We start from the raw sequence: 15,571 nt of genomic DNA, 5'->3' as shown, positions 1-15,571 counted from the left end.
CAGAAAAAAAAAAATCTGAAAGCAAAAATATTCACATGAGAAAACCATTAGAAGATTTTGTATAATACACAGTAGAAAAACTTCAGAATCTGTTATACTAAATTGATCACAACTGATTTTCATTCTGAACTTAGGAAAAAGTAAACTAATGAAACAAAGCTCATCAGTTTTCCAGGAGTTTAATTTGCTTAGCAAAGAAATGTCAAATAGTCCAAGTTTTCAGTAATAATAGGGACAGGTATTAATATTTACACCACAGCAAGCAAACCAGGAACATTTACATTTCTCAGAGATTCCTTCTATCTGAATGAAAATATCAGAAAAAATTCAAACTGTTAATTATTTTATTCTGCTACATAACTGCAAGCAACAGGAGGGCGTCTACTTATTCACAGGACAGTACTTAACAGATCACCAAAAAGCTACACCTAGCTAAGTGTCTGGAGACTACAGATGTAAAATTAACATTGCTGCAACTTTCCAACCTCAGGTTCCAGACAAGCAGCATTTCTAGAAGTAACGTAACAGCTCATCGGAACCAACAAGGCAAAACAGACCTCACTATGAGTAAATGCATGTTTGGGCTCTTTCACAAAGCCAGCTTTTGAGTCAGTAAAAAAAATGTGCTGAATGCATGGGCGCACCAAGGTAAGGTGCACACAAGCTCAAATTACTTGAAAGTACTTTAATTTGTTTTTACAAAGACATGACCTTTCCCACTACCTGATGAAGATGAAAGGTATGCTAACAGCCCCAGTTATTTCATAAAAGGTGTAGTTCTGACTGTTGGGACTTTCATTTTGTTCTGCTTGAAAGCAGGAAGGAATATTAATACACAATTCAGGAAACTTTTGGATAGAAAAGACTATGTAATTAATTTTCCTCAGTAGTTTAGGTAATCAATACAACAACCCTAACCCAAACGCATTTCTTAACATCAGTTTTCTTCTTTTAGTTCTATTGGACTTTTTTCTTGCAGTCCTAAAGATCTTCTTTTAGTTTTCCAAATAATTATAATAATTTAAAAAAAAAAAAAAAAAAAAATCACATAACTGTAGCAGCTGTTCTGAAAGCATTCCACCCTCTAAAAGGACCTTTTCTCAATTATTTATACCTTCAGGAATTTTCCTTCCCCAAATAATGTCCACCACACAACATCCAAAGAGAACAGTCCAAGCCATGTTGAATACAAGATTAGCTCTCAAATTTCCTGAAACGCTGCCTAAATCTGCAGATACTGTAGCCATTCAACATAGGAACAAAGTGAAAAGGCAAATGATTCTAGGCGAAAGAAATGTATTGCTTTTTCAGGTTCTTTTTAACCTGAGAATTTTCTCTGTCATGGAGCCACTCCTGAATACCTACATGGATGAAACAAGTAACTGCAACAAAGCAGTACTGTGGAACACCCACAGCACAGGAACAGACTGGTGTCTACTGATACCTACACTGCACTTGATTCCTCATCATAGGATGTTTTAATCAGCATCACTTTCCCACATTTCAAATTATTTGAATACAGTAACATTTTTCCCCATAGTCAAGAAACAACTTTGACATTCTACACTTAAAATTTAGAACTAACTTTGCTCATTATTTTACCCCTATCCTCTTGTCTTTTTTTTTTTCTTCTTCTCCATTTTCAATGGGATGTATACCATACTGTCTTTAGGAAGATTCTTCCTCCAGCTATTCTGCAGAAGAAAAATGAGACTTCCAAGCATCAAATGCAAATTCAACTAAGACCAGGAAAATGGGGAAGTGATGCAGTCAAAGCACCAGAAGAAAAAGAGGTAGGAATGGCAATGTATTAATACTGGCCTACAAGGCAAGCAGCTTTTCAGGACATCCAAATCAGGAAGGAAAATTATCAGAAAGCACTGACTGAAGCCATTAAAAGAGGTAAGGGGAAAATAAGAAAAGTTTGGAACTCTTGAACTAACACAGGTAAGGAAAAAAACTGCAGGAATCAGCAGTTACCCAATGGACTCAGATACACATGAAGATTCTGATCACTATCATATTCTAGAGGATACAAAAATTCATACTACATATTGGGCTACAGCTTGATACATCCTCACTAGATAAAGAGGAGGGGAAGGGGGAGCAGCGGCTGCTCCTGACTCCTCACGTACCCCTAGCCCCAAGCAAAGGGGAACTGGGTCTGGGTTTGCCCCGACAGTGTGGGGCGGGCAGGGGATGGGGGGAGGGATGCAGGAGACATATCAGGTGAGAAAATAGGTCTCAAGATAACAATTTGAAAGATATGAAGAGGACATAAAGAGGAGTGGAAAGACTGCAACATGACCTCAGAGTTACTGCAAATAATTCTAGAGAGACTTGGATAGATGGAATTAGGGTGCCTGAATGCTGGACAGACCACTGTACAGTAAAAGCAAAATTCACAGCATCTTCTTCAATAAAGCCAGCAAGCCAGTCAAACTGAAGTACTGATACATTTAGTATCCTTGACTTTCACAGTGATTCTGTAGATAGTGGATTCCCTTTGAAGAGAATTAAGTTTACTTGAAATAGGTCCACAAAAGTGTTAAGGAAGGAGCTGGCATTTCTCTTTTTGGTTATTGTCATCATTCAATGCAGTCAATAATTAAAAGCCTGAAGGTATTTAGTTAAAAAAAAAAAAAATTAACAATGACTTCCCTTTACCCATAAAAACAAAAATTGAAAATGGACATAAGTTTGAGCATCCCCAGCTGGGATCTCTGCCCTTAACAAGTACACTAGATACACATACATGGTTTCTTGGCTGTCTATATTCATATCCATCTGTTAGGATGGCAGTGTGCCTACTTACAAGTTGGTCAAACTATCAGTAGGCCAGAGGTGCCAAACACTGATCACTTTCAATGGCAGCATCCACAAGACTATGCAAGCACTCTTTTACAAAAAAAAAAAAAAAAAGCTGCTATCCATTGAAATATTTAAGCAATGACCACACATTTATTTGGATAGATCAACTCAAAGACACTCCACTGATTGAAAGCTGAAAGACCTTCAGGCTGCAAAATCTTTCCACACTGAAGTAGAAAACAAAAACAAAATTGATAGCAAAATAAAAATAAAAATCAGATTCTGAAATTGTAGTACAAATTCTGCCATTCTACATGTTTTTCCCAAAACAGCAAACGTGAGGTGTTTGTCAGGAAACTTATAAACCTGCAAACCTAATGTAGAACTGCCTACCTGTACTTTCAACAGCTGGAATAGAGTCATCTACTCTTCCCTAGAATTACCTTTAAAATTACATTTTAAAAAATTACCTTTACCTTTCCTGCATCTCAATTACTCTTCCCCATCAGTAAATGGAAATATTTTCTATTTAACAGGCATTGTGAAGCTCAGTTCATTTGTGTCTGCTACCATCTGAATTCCCTGAAAAGGTTGCCATAGATGCCAAGTACTACACTATTAGACAAGCATCAGATAGATAGGATCCCACTTAGCTAAGTTATCCGATAAGAACAAGGTGTGTGACTGTAAATTGCAGCATTTTATGTGGTTACTCTATGTTCTAGACAAAGACCTGACTTCCAACAAATGTAAACAGCAAAAGTCTATTTGCCTAAGTTCTCACTGAAACATTCTCAGTAACACATAAGCTATTTCTTCTTCTCCTCCCTAAAGAAGCATGTTGGATTAAAAAAAAAAAAAAAAAAAAAAAAACTGTGCCTGAGATACGCAGACAATTTTGCACCAGTAGTGCTATTAGTACTGTTATCTTTATAAATGCTGTCTGCAGCAGCTGCAATTCTAGATATAATTAAACTCTTAGAAGAAACATGAACAGCCACTTCTCGATTTGTGTCAGCGTCCATTTGCAATCAAACTTTGTAATTAACGTAAATCAGATTTATTTTGAAGGATGTACTTCTGCTGTGTGGCAATTCAGACTGGTTTCTTCATGATCTTCCTTTTACTCTCTAGAAATTTTTATTTTTATTTTATTATTATCTTTTTTATTGTTGTTGATCTCAACAGGGCCCATTTTCATTCCCAATAGTATGAAGGCATGCTGGTGACCTGTGCTCCAGTTCATGAACAGGCAATTCCAGCAACACCTTTATCATACGTGTTTATTAATAATGTTCATCAGTCACGGCAAGACATCTAGGTCTGCCTGCGAAAAAGAAAACAGACAACCTAACTGAGGGATCATCCTTGAGAACTAAGGAGATAATTTATCCCTACAAAGAGGGCGCCAGTCTTTTGACACAGCAATAACTACAGGAAATCTCACACAGGAAGTTTTTATATTATTGTTAATGATACAAAAGGACTACGTATCACCATGAAATAATAAAAAAAATAAAATAAAATAAAAAAAACTAAAGCACAAGCTGAAAACCGAAGACAAGTTAGACACGTCTGCTATTGCATCTCAAAAAGAAATGCAAAGGGCAAGACACAGGGAATGAAAACCACAACCACTGCCAGAACCAGCTTGGTCCAGTTGTTGCACAAGTACCCTGATCCTAAAACCGACGAACAGTGACTTGGAGGTTTGTATATAAGAGGAATACTACCTAGATAACTCTGAAAGTAACACCTCCTATTTATTTCCACGGAAACTTCAGCAGACACAAACAGCACCATACCACTCAGTCAAAAGAGCAGAAGCTCAGCTACAAAAGCCTGCTTCTCAACATAGTCATTACCATGAGCTACGCATTTTCGCCAGCAATGAACAAGAGCCTGCATGTCACGCTGCTAACAATTTGCACCAGTGGAGGTGACCCACTGCTGAAACACACTACCCACCGCCTTGCTGCGCTCTTACCCACTGTTTGGTTTCAGCAAACATCAGCGAATGTTAGAGGGTGCCACTTTTTCCGCATGGAAGGATTCAGTGACACACCTTTGCTCCATTCACACACCTTATTTTGTCAGACCGCCCCCTGCTGCCGTTTGTCACACGGCTATAAAATGGAACGGCACGTTGGTGGGAAGGTTCAACCACTGCTGCCATGCCACCGACATTCTGACGTCAGAGACCAACGTAATAAAATAGGAGGCATTACTTTCGAAGCGGCTCTCCTATGCTTACTAAAAGGCAAAATTCAGGACTGCTTCGCAGCCACGGCAGCGTTTTGTGCGTCGGTCACGCAGGGATCTTCCTGCGTGTGACGGAGCTGCCGGTGACACTTTTACTCCTCCCTCACCTCTGCACTAAAAAACAAACGTGAAAGAAAGCCATTTAGGCCCTGCCGCCAAAAGTGGAAGCAGCACAGACCACAGGGAAGCTGCGGAGCTGGAAGCCTCCGCTCACCTCGCCCTGCCGGCCCGGGCAGGCTCCCCCAGGAGGAATGGCGAAGGATCGGCACCGCGCGAACTCCCCGGAGAAGAAACTCTCCCCGGAGAGCCCGGCCGCAGCCTGCCAGAACGGCGGAGGACGCAAGGCAAGGCCGAAAGCGAAGCAGGAAGGCGCAGCAGATCTCAGAGCCTAAAAAAAAAAAAAAAAAGAAAAGAAAGAAAAGAAAAAAAAAAAGAAAAGAAAGAAAGAAAGTAAAAGGAAGAAGAAGAAAACGCAGCACCCCCAGAAGCAGCCGCCACTCCCAGTACCTCCGCCGCGCCCCGGGCCCAGCTGCCGCTCCTCCCGCGCCGTCCGAAATTCCCGCACTGCTCGCGGTTCTCCAGCGGCCCGCCCGCCCCGGCGCTCACGTCCCAGTATCGCTCGCTCCCATTGGATGCTGCCGCTCGCGCGGCCCGCCCCTCCTGGGGCGCGGGGCATGCTGGGAGGTGCAGTCCGTGAGATTGCTGGACTCGCGGCTCTGAGATGGGCATTTTTGTCAAGAGTTTCAAGCTGAGACAAGGCGGGAGAATGGCTCTGTCAGGCTGATGCCGCGCGGCGGTGCCAGTGTGGACAGAAGCCAGTGTGGGACAGTTGCTGGTGAGGATTAAGCAGCCCTTGGCAGCCATCTCTCTGGTCCTCTGTAACAGAGGGGTTGGACGGGAGGGAATCATCCGTGACCCCGTGTGCACATCGGACCAGTGTGGATCTGCTCTGTTTTCCCAACTTGTCCCCATTTCTTGCATCTGAGTCTAATCACCAAGTGCTGATTTACGTAGTGGGGCTGACTTGCTTGTCACCTGGTGTTCTTTGGCTACAAATTCATGCACTCCCACACCTGGTCTGTCAAGCTGTGTAGCTGGAAACAGGCACATAACAATGCTTAGAGGCATTCCCAACAGGGAACATGGGATGAGGCAGAAAATAAAAGGACACACCACCATCTCCACGTGGCGCAATCTTAGTGCGTACTGCTTAAACCAAAAGCTATCATTACACAGTATGTTCAGCATAATAGTAAAGAGATGATTCTTTTGAAAGCTTAGGCTAAATTATGAATAACACAAATCTAGACTAGGGATCCTGAAGAAATTTAAGGATCTGAGCCATTCTGAATGCTGTCAAATTTTACTGCACTAAAAAGACTGCTCAGAAATAGTGGAAGATGCTACCACATATGTCTAGAGAAGACTGAGATAGGACCTTACCAACACTTACCCAGAAGGATGGATGTCAACTAGATGGAGACAGGCTCTTTTCCATGGTGTGCAGCAGCGGGACTAGAGGCAATGGGCACAAACTGGAACACAAGATATTCCATCTGAACACAAGAAAGAATTTCTTTACTTTGATGGTGGCAGAACACTGGAACAAGCTGCCCAGAGAGGTTGTGGACTTCTCTGGAGACGTTCAAAACCCACTCAGACACTTTCCTGTGGAACCTGCTGTAGTAAAACGGTTGGACTAGATGATTTTCATAGGTCTCTTCCAGTCACCTTCTGTGACAGTGTTTCAGTCAAAGGACCATCCTTCCTAGTTAATATCAGACTACTAGAGTCATAAAAACGTTTTAAGATGCCAATATGGAAAATAAAATGAGATATTTAATAAATATTCAAATTTTACACACTTATCCCTTTTTAATTTAATATGACTTAGTGCTCTTGTTCCAAAACAAAATTATCAGAACTACAAAGAAAAGCTGATCTTCAGAATGACATTCTGAAAACAATCTTGAGAACAAGGCCATAGAGACCTGAAGTAATTCATGTTATCCCATCTAAAGTTGGTCCAGAAAACTTTCTCACATGAAGAGAGAAGCCTGGACCTCTGATTTTTCTGTTTGGCCAGAAAAATCTGTTCAGTTTTAAGCAAAAGTTACATATATGATACACAAATCCTGTTTCTTTTTCTTAGAGCTGAGACTTTTCTTATATTATGTTTCCGTACACTAAGGTTTGGGCTTTTGTTTAGCCAGTGTGAAAGCATTTGCTTTAATACTGCTATAACTGGAGATTCTTCAAGAGTTAACCAAATTCATAGTGCCCACAACTTTTTCTTGGATGACCACTACATACTGTTACTTTTTTTACTAGATTTCAGAAAAAGCAGGTATTGACCAAACTATCAAAACGTTGTATGGGTTTCTTATCATCCTTTGCTGTATTGTAGAGTAAGCAAATTCCTGGAATGTACTGACTACAACTTTTAAATATGCTTTAAAATTTATCTTAGATTTGGTAATTGTGTTCGATTCCTCTCCACAGAAAGGATGTCCAATATTTTCAATAGAAGATCTCTAATCTTAAGCAAAATGAGCAATCCAATGTATGTGTGCACTACAAGTACAGCAGTTAAGGGGTCAAATGCAGCTTTGGAATAGCATTAAATATCCAATATATATTGTACTATAATGTATAAGCAGTTGGATACTTTAATACGAAAGATAAAGAATCACATCTCAAATATGGTTTTACAAGAATGTCTGAAGTGATAGAGATCAAACTATAGCATGAATTCTTCTAAGCTGGCATCTCATAAAATACTGATTAATATTGGGTTGATTAACTTTGAAAGTTTTCAGAAGACTGATGAATCTCCAGAGTAAGTTTGTCCTCAACTGGCTATTCTTTGAGGAGAGCTGCACGTATTCATTAGTTCTAAAAGAAATGTATGTTACATTTCCACATTCATACAATCATAGAATAGAATCATAGAATCAAGGAATCAGGTTGGAAAAGACCTGAAGATCATTGAGTCCAACCACAACCTAACCATACTACCCTAACTCTTACAAACCTTCACTAAATCATGTCCCTGAGCACCACATCCAAACTGTTTTTAAACAGAGCAAAAAACATTTTTTAAGCACAAAAAATTTGAAACTACCTGCATCACCAAAAAAAGGTGTTCCAAATAATTTGTCTTCTCATTTTTATTCTACAGTAAGAAAACAGGGAATTTTAGGCAATGTTAAATAAAAGTCTAGCTCATATGTCTTAAGTTAGTTCAGTGCTTTGTCACAAAGCTGGATAGAATGCAATATAGGAATGCAAGGATATGAAGGTTGAGGGAAAAACACCAAATAAGAAAACGATGATTGTCTGCAGCTAGAGAGATTGTGAGAGCTAGGGAGATATACTATTTACACTTTAGTTGGGATAATTTCTGCTTTACTGTAGCTCTTGTCAGGCTGTGATTCATGGGCCACAGGTCTTCAAGATATCAGAAGGGCACAGTGGAGTAAAAGATGCACATGTACATTTCCACATACAAATTCAAATGTGCAAGCTACAATCCAGAAATGTAAAAGGTATATATTGCCAGTAAATATTCTTCTTGAAAATAATTGCCGTAAAACCTCACAAAGTTGTCATTTACATCTTTATAAAAAGACTTAGTGACCTTTGAATTTAAAAAGTTATTAAATGCCACAATAGTATTTTTACATTGTGTTCTTCACATTTCTTTGTGTGGGTTTGAGGAGCACAGACAAGAGTTTTTAAAAATCATTATGATATTTGCTTCAAATTGCAATCCTTCTAAAGTGTTAGTCCAAAAACATTTTGCTAAAAATATGGTTAGAGGTCACAAACTGCTTGAGAAGAAACAGTGGCATGATTAGTTACTGAGAAGCAAATCCTGACTTAGTAGCCTTCCTTGTGTTGCCATCCACCACAGTGCACAAAGAATCGTAGAATCATGGAGTCATAGAATCACAAGGTTGGAAACGACCTATAAGATCATCCAGTCCAACCATCTTCTCATTACACTGCTACCACAAGCACTAAACCAAATCTCACAGCTCCTCATCCAGATGCCTCTTGAACACTGCCAGGGACGGCGACTCCACCACCTCCTTGGGCAGCCATTCCAGTGCCTGACCACTCTCTGAGAGAAAAGATTTTTCCTCATGTCCAACCTAAACCTCTTCTGACACAACTTGTGGCCATTTCCCTGGGTTCTGTTCGTTGCCTGGGAGAAGAGGCCAAACCTCTCTTCACCACAACCTCCAACAAGTTGTACAGTGCAATGAGGTCTCCCCTGAGCCTTCTCTTCTCCAGACTGAACAATCCCAGCTCCCTCAGCCGCTCCTCATAAGACCTGTGCTCCAGACCCCTCACCAGTTTCGTTGCCCTTCTCTGGACATGCTCCAGGACCTCAATGTCTTTCTTGTAGTGAGGGGCCCAAAACTGAACACAATACTCGAGGTGCAGCCTCACCAGTGCTGAGTAGAGGGGGATGATCACCTCCCTGCTCCTGCTGGCCACACTATTTCTAATGCAGGCCAGGATGCCATTGGCCCTCTTGGCCACCTGGGCACACTGTCGGCTCATGTTCAGCCGAGCATCAACCAACACCCCCAGCTCCCTTTCCTCTTCACACTCATTCAGCCACTCATCCCCAAGCCTATAGCGCTGCATGGGGTTGTTGCAGCCAAAATGCAGGACCTGGCACTTGGCCTTGTCAAACCTCATCCCATTCACCTCAGCCCACCGATCCAACTTATCTAGATCCCTCTGAAGGGCCTCCCTACCCTCAGGCAGATCAACACCACCTCCCAACTTGGTGTCATCTGCAAACTTACTGAGGGTGCACTCAATCCCCTCATCTAGGTCATCAATAACTATTTAACAAGATGGGCCCCAATACCAACCCCTGGGGGACACCACTTGAAAGTGGTTGCCAGCTGGACTTCACTCCATTCACCACTACCCGCTGGGCATGGCCCTCTAGCCAGTTTCTTACCCAAAGGAGTGTATACCTGTCCAGGCCAAGGTGAACCAGTTTCCCCAGAAGAAGCCTGTGAGAGACTGTGTCAAAGGCTTTGCTGAAGTCTGGCTGACTGCATCAACAGCCCTTCCCTCATCTACCAGACTGGTCACCCAGTCATAGAAGGAGATGAGGTTGGTCAGTCACGACCTGCCTTTCACAAACCCGTGCTGGCTGGGCCTGATCCCCTGGACACCATGCATGTGCCACGTGATCTCACCCAAGATGATTTGCTCCATTGCTTTCCTGGTACCGAGGTCAGGCTAACAGGCCTATAGTTCCCTGGAATTATGCTTCCAATCACATCAAAGTGTTATCTTGCAGTGTGACTATACTGACACCAGGGAAAAATGTGGTTACTGCAAATTTATTTCCTTTTTTTTCTCATTCATGTTTCAGGGTATTTTCCATAGTGGAAAAACATGTACAAATAAAACAAAAGATGTGGGTGGTTTTTTTTTTTGTTTTTTTTTTTTGCTTTAATGTACCCTTACTAATATTTAAAAGGCTAGTTGCTGTTTACTAAGAAGAGCAGTAGAACACTCCAGAGTTGTCTTTGTTCACCCCTTACTATACATTCTAAGAGCACTTAAGAAGATCTTCTAGGTTACCTCAGAGCAATGTTTATTTTAGGAGAGCAGTACAATGTACTACTGTATGGAGTTCTATTAAAAGTTAGTTGGAAATAAAATTGGTTTTAACAGGTTTAAGATCTTTCCAGTTATTTTTACAAGTTAGACTCTTTTTGTACTTGATTAGGTAGGCATTTAAATTTTTGCTTATGAATTCCTCGAGTATGCAGTGAATAAGAAACCGGAGAGAATCAGCTATAATTTTTATATTCAATCCATTTGATGAGAAAACTGATCTGATCAATAAAGATATTACACTTCTATCTAAAAAATTCTATGTGAGATAGGGCCAAAACCGAAGTTTTTCTCACTCAAGGGAGGTATAATAAATGTTGTTTCATAATAGCATGAAATGAAAGAACTTAATAAAACAAATACTTGTTTACCCCCTATAAAAATGAAGAATCAGACTTACAGATGTTGACTGTAGTTCGTTTAGCTGGATGCAACAAAGGAGATTTTTAATAAATGCCACAGACCTGGATTTCCTGACTTCTAATTCAGTATTACAAATTACAAGGCCACTCTTAATTACACTATTCAAAACATACTAAATTCAAAATTAATATGCAGAGGGAGGAAATGTGTTTGTAAATCTTGCAGCTTTTTGAAAATATTCTCTGTATTCATTCCCCACATTAGCTAAATTGTCAAAGAAGAAATTGAATATAGGAAAGAAGAGGTCCAAACTCTACAGATTAACCACAAATTTAATAAAGAAGAGATGGTGTATTAGAGGAGTTAATGAAATGTTGTGGAAGGAAAGCGACATAGTCAGATCTGTTGGAAGTTTCACTTTGTTTCCTAAAGTTTTCTGATGCTAACAGACATGTAATTTGAAGCTGTTAAAGAGAATCATTTTAAATAACTTGAAGCTTCTAAGACTAAATGTTGTTTGAAGCACGTTAAATTAATCCCAATTAAAGGACTTCCATGAGTTTCTAAACTATGTTTTCTTTGGTCAAGGTCCAAAACTCAGAGGCATGGGCAGTTCTTTTTTGCTTAAAAATAAACAACCAGACTGTCTTGGATGTAAGCATCATCATCCATCTTAGAAGCTATATTTATAGGTACACACACATTTTATCTGGCTAACAGTGGATATCCTACAATGTAGATACATTCACATGCAGACAAACAACAGTACATGGAGCCTAACTATAATAATACAAAGAACTTCTGTTTATCATCAAACATTACATGTGAAAGAATTATTATCTATCCTGTTGCAGTGCAATGCTTTTTCCTATAATGGAATTTTACTCTGCAAATTTATTTTGGTATTAAAAGGTTCCACTTTATAATGTCTATGGTTCAATCAGTGATCTAAAAGGCACTTAAATGCTTTGAACAAGATACATAAAACGCTTTTATTGCAAAAGCTTTGCTGTATCTACCAATTTTACCATTGATCTCTTTCCATGTAAGGCAGTTCTGGAAGCTGCCCATGCTGTATAAAATCACATGGTGGCTTTTGATCTCCAGCTGGTGATTAAAGCACATTATGGAGGTTTGAAATTTTCTTCTGGTCATTAGCATACCTCCAAACACTTCTCTGCTAAATTGCAGTGGTGTTCTCACTGCGTGCTATTTAAATAAGAAACCAGGAATGTATAAACTTATTATTTATTATCCTTTGTAACTCAGAGGATACAGAACTCTTGAATGAAGTGAGTTTACCCTTAGCAATAGACTTACTGATCAAATAATGCTTTCTTAAGGTGACTATGCTCTAGCAAAATGCAGGGAAGAATGAGGCTATGTATTTTTTAAACTCTTTTTTGATGCAAATAGGCAGAGCTCCGTGCTTTGCAAGACCCTGTGTAATTACTCCTGATCTGCAGTTCCGTATTTCCCACTGCTTAAAGACATTGCCATTGCTTCCAAGATCACTAGGTTAGCATAGGTTTTCCACAGTGAATTTTTAAACAACTGCAGCAATAACTCTGTGGCTTGAAAATATCAATATATATATTTTTTTCTCCACTTTTTCAAAATAATTTTGTATGGTGGGAAAGATAACAAATCATTTACCACATCCATAAATCCGTTACCTTCTCTAGCAATCTCCTTGGCATTCTCTTTTGCATAAAATAAATGAGGATGTCAGTTTACATACTTATATTTCATTTTGTTGTATTGCATCGCATTGCATTTATGTATTTTTATTATAGAAAGCAAAGTTTACTGAATGGTACCCAGGTACAGAGAGTAATGTTACAGCTGTTGAAAGAGTTTACAGTCAGTAGATACCAAATATATTCTAAAACTTTCTGTTAGCTCTAACCTGTTCTTTGCTCCCCAAATAGTAGATGGAATACAGGTAACCTGGTTTCTGACACATCAGCAGCTTCTAAAAGGGAATAAAACCTGGAGAAGGGAGAAAGATAGTGGCCTGGAATAAATGTTGCAGTAGTAAAGAAGGCATTTCAAAGTAAAACTCGTGGATGAGATGGGCAGCAGAATAGCAATGTCAGCAATTACCAGTGGAGCAGTGAGGCCGCACGGCTGTGGCTCTGCTCCATTCCTCTCCTTGTGTTGTTGCACAGAACCTGGAATTGTTTGGATCAAGGAAATAACAGATTCCTATCTCTACTTTTATCTAAAACATGGAGGAAGAGCAGAGCTACAGGGAGAAGATTTAATTCATAGGTAACCCTTTTCTTTTACATCCAAACAACATCCTAAATACCCAAGATCTTTCATAAGATTGGACGCAACAGTTTTTACTGTTTTTATCCAAAAAGTTTATTGTTTGGAGAAAAAAAAAAAAAGCAAAACAAGAACAAAACTAAAAATAAAAACAGCATATTATATGCTTTTTCATATGAAATTTTAATCTCCATTCACATACATAAGTATTTGATGGATTAATTGCCTCATACATTCTTTCATTAAGGATAAGTGAGGAGAAGTGGCAAAAGTCATTTAGGAGAAGGTACCATATCATAAAAATTAAAAATAAACTATTGCATATTATTATAATCCACACTTTTCTGTCTTCTGGCAAGCTGTTTTATCCAGAACTAGCTGTCTGGAGAAGAAAAAACACTGACTGCAGCTCTTCTGTATGCAGACATAGCATGGAATTCTTCCTGTCATGCTGCTGCACAGTATACTCTTGGTGTTCATGACCACACTAATCTACATAAAATTTACATGACATGTAACAAAATATATGATTTGCATAAGAACTTGTTTTCTCCTGGTCCCTAATGGTAGAGAAGCTCTAAAAAGTTGCTACCACTAGGTGTCTCATTGGTTTCAGTATACTTTAACCCAAGAGCAAGAAACGCTCGACAAAATTTAACAAAAATACAGTTAATTACCACTGACATTCCCTCCTTCGTTACACCAGCACACCCTGAATTTAATCACATGCATTATTGTAATCAAGCTGTCAATCAGATTTTGAAATATTTCATTTTTTTACATAATTACAGCAGAATCCCGAAAGCCCGTCTAGAACATGGATATGGCAAGATTGATATTGTTACAGAATGTGATCTGACAAAAAAAAAAAAAAGAAAAAAAGATGCTTCTGTGCAAAAATTAAAGAAACACTGAACTGCTAAAGCATATACTCTGCAAATACATTGCATCAGTTAGAATGTCAAGAGTTAATGGAACTGCCTTCCCATTCACTGAATAACATACTAATTCTTGTCATGTTTTAAATGCTTAAATGTTGTCCGTGTCATTTTTATTTTTGTTTAAAAACCTATATCTTTAATTTGCTTTGTTGGTGTCAACTGTGAGGGGCTTTTTTAGCTTTTGGGCGTGCAGCCTGAAAGATAAACAAATGATTTAGAGAACCAACCAGCAAAGAAATAAGATGCCAAGAATACATCTGGGCTCGTGGACAGTCCCATTTGTGGGAGTCTACAAAACTATTGGGGCATTCACAGCACCACAGAATCATAGGGGCTGGAAGGGACCTCTAGAAATCATCAAGTCCAACCCCCCTGCTAATGCAGGTTCTCCAAAGCAAGCTGTACGGGTAGGGATCAAGACAGGTCTTGAATATCTCCAAAGATGGAGTCTCCACAGCCTCGCTGAGTAGCCTGTTCCAGTGCTCCATTACCCTCACTGTAAAGAAGTTGTTCTGCTTATTTGCGTGGAACTTCCTACATACCAGTTTTTGGCCACTGTCCCTTGACCTATAACTACGCACCACTGAAAAGAGTCCTGCCTCATCCAATTGCTTTCCACCCTTTAGGTATTTATGAGCATTGATGAGATCCCCTCTCAGCCTTCTCTTCCCCAGGCTGAACAGCCCCAGAGCTCCCATTCAAGGTTGCAAACAGCTTACATTTATGATGAGACATCCATTGGACATAGTGACACCATTTTCCCAAATTCCATATTCCTGCTTTAATTCCATGTTCTTACTTTTTGGTGTACGGTGGGGAGTATACTTTTGATGTTAGCACTTCAGAACATTCGAGATGCATATAGAGGTTGAAAGCTCTTTAGATGGGCACCAATCTGCCAGCAATTACAAAGGCTCGCCTGACCGCACAACGCAGGCTGCTGTCTGTCTTATGTGAGTACAGAGATGACACGGTTTCTCTTACTTCTGGGACAGTGGTTTGTCTTTTAACCAAGGAGGTAATTTTTTACCATCTGATGACTATTTCATGGCCTCTGTGGATGACTTTACAGACCCCTGCCTGATTTGATGTAGACAGATGTCTCCCTTCACAAAAACAACTGTCACAATTGGCAATGGTTGTCACACATGCTGGCAGCAGCAAGGGCTCTGAATGAATGGGCTGGAAGCAGCAGAGTGTTCTACTGGCACTAAGGGGAGAGCTGAGGATGGGAGGTTTGCTATAGCATGGACAGAGCTGTTAAT

The sequence above is a fragment of the Tetrao urogallus genome (genome assembly GCF_951394365.1).
Source record: "Tetrao urogallus genome assembly, chromosome: 6".
NCBI lineage: Eukaryota > Metazoa > Chordata > Aves > Galliformes > Phasianidae > Tetrao > Tetrao urogallus.
This window is presented reverse-complemented; position numbering follows the sequence as displayed.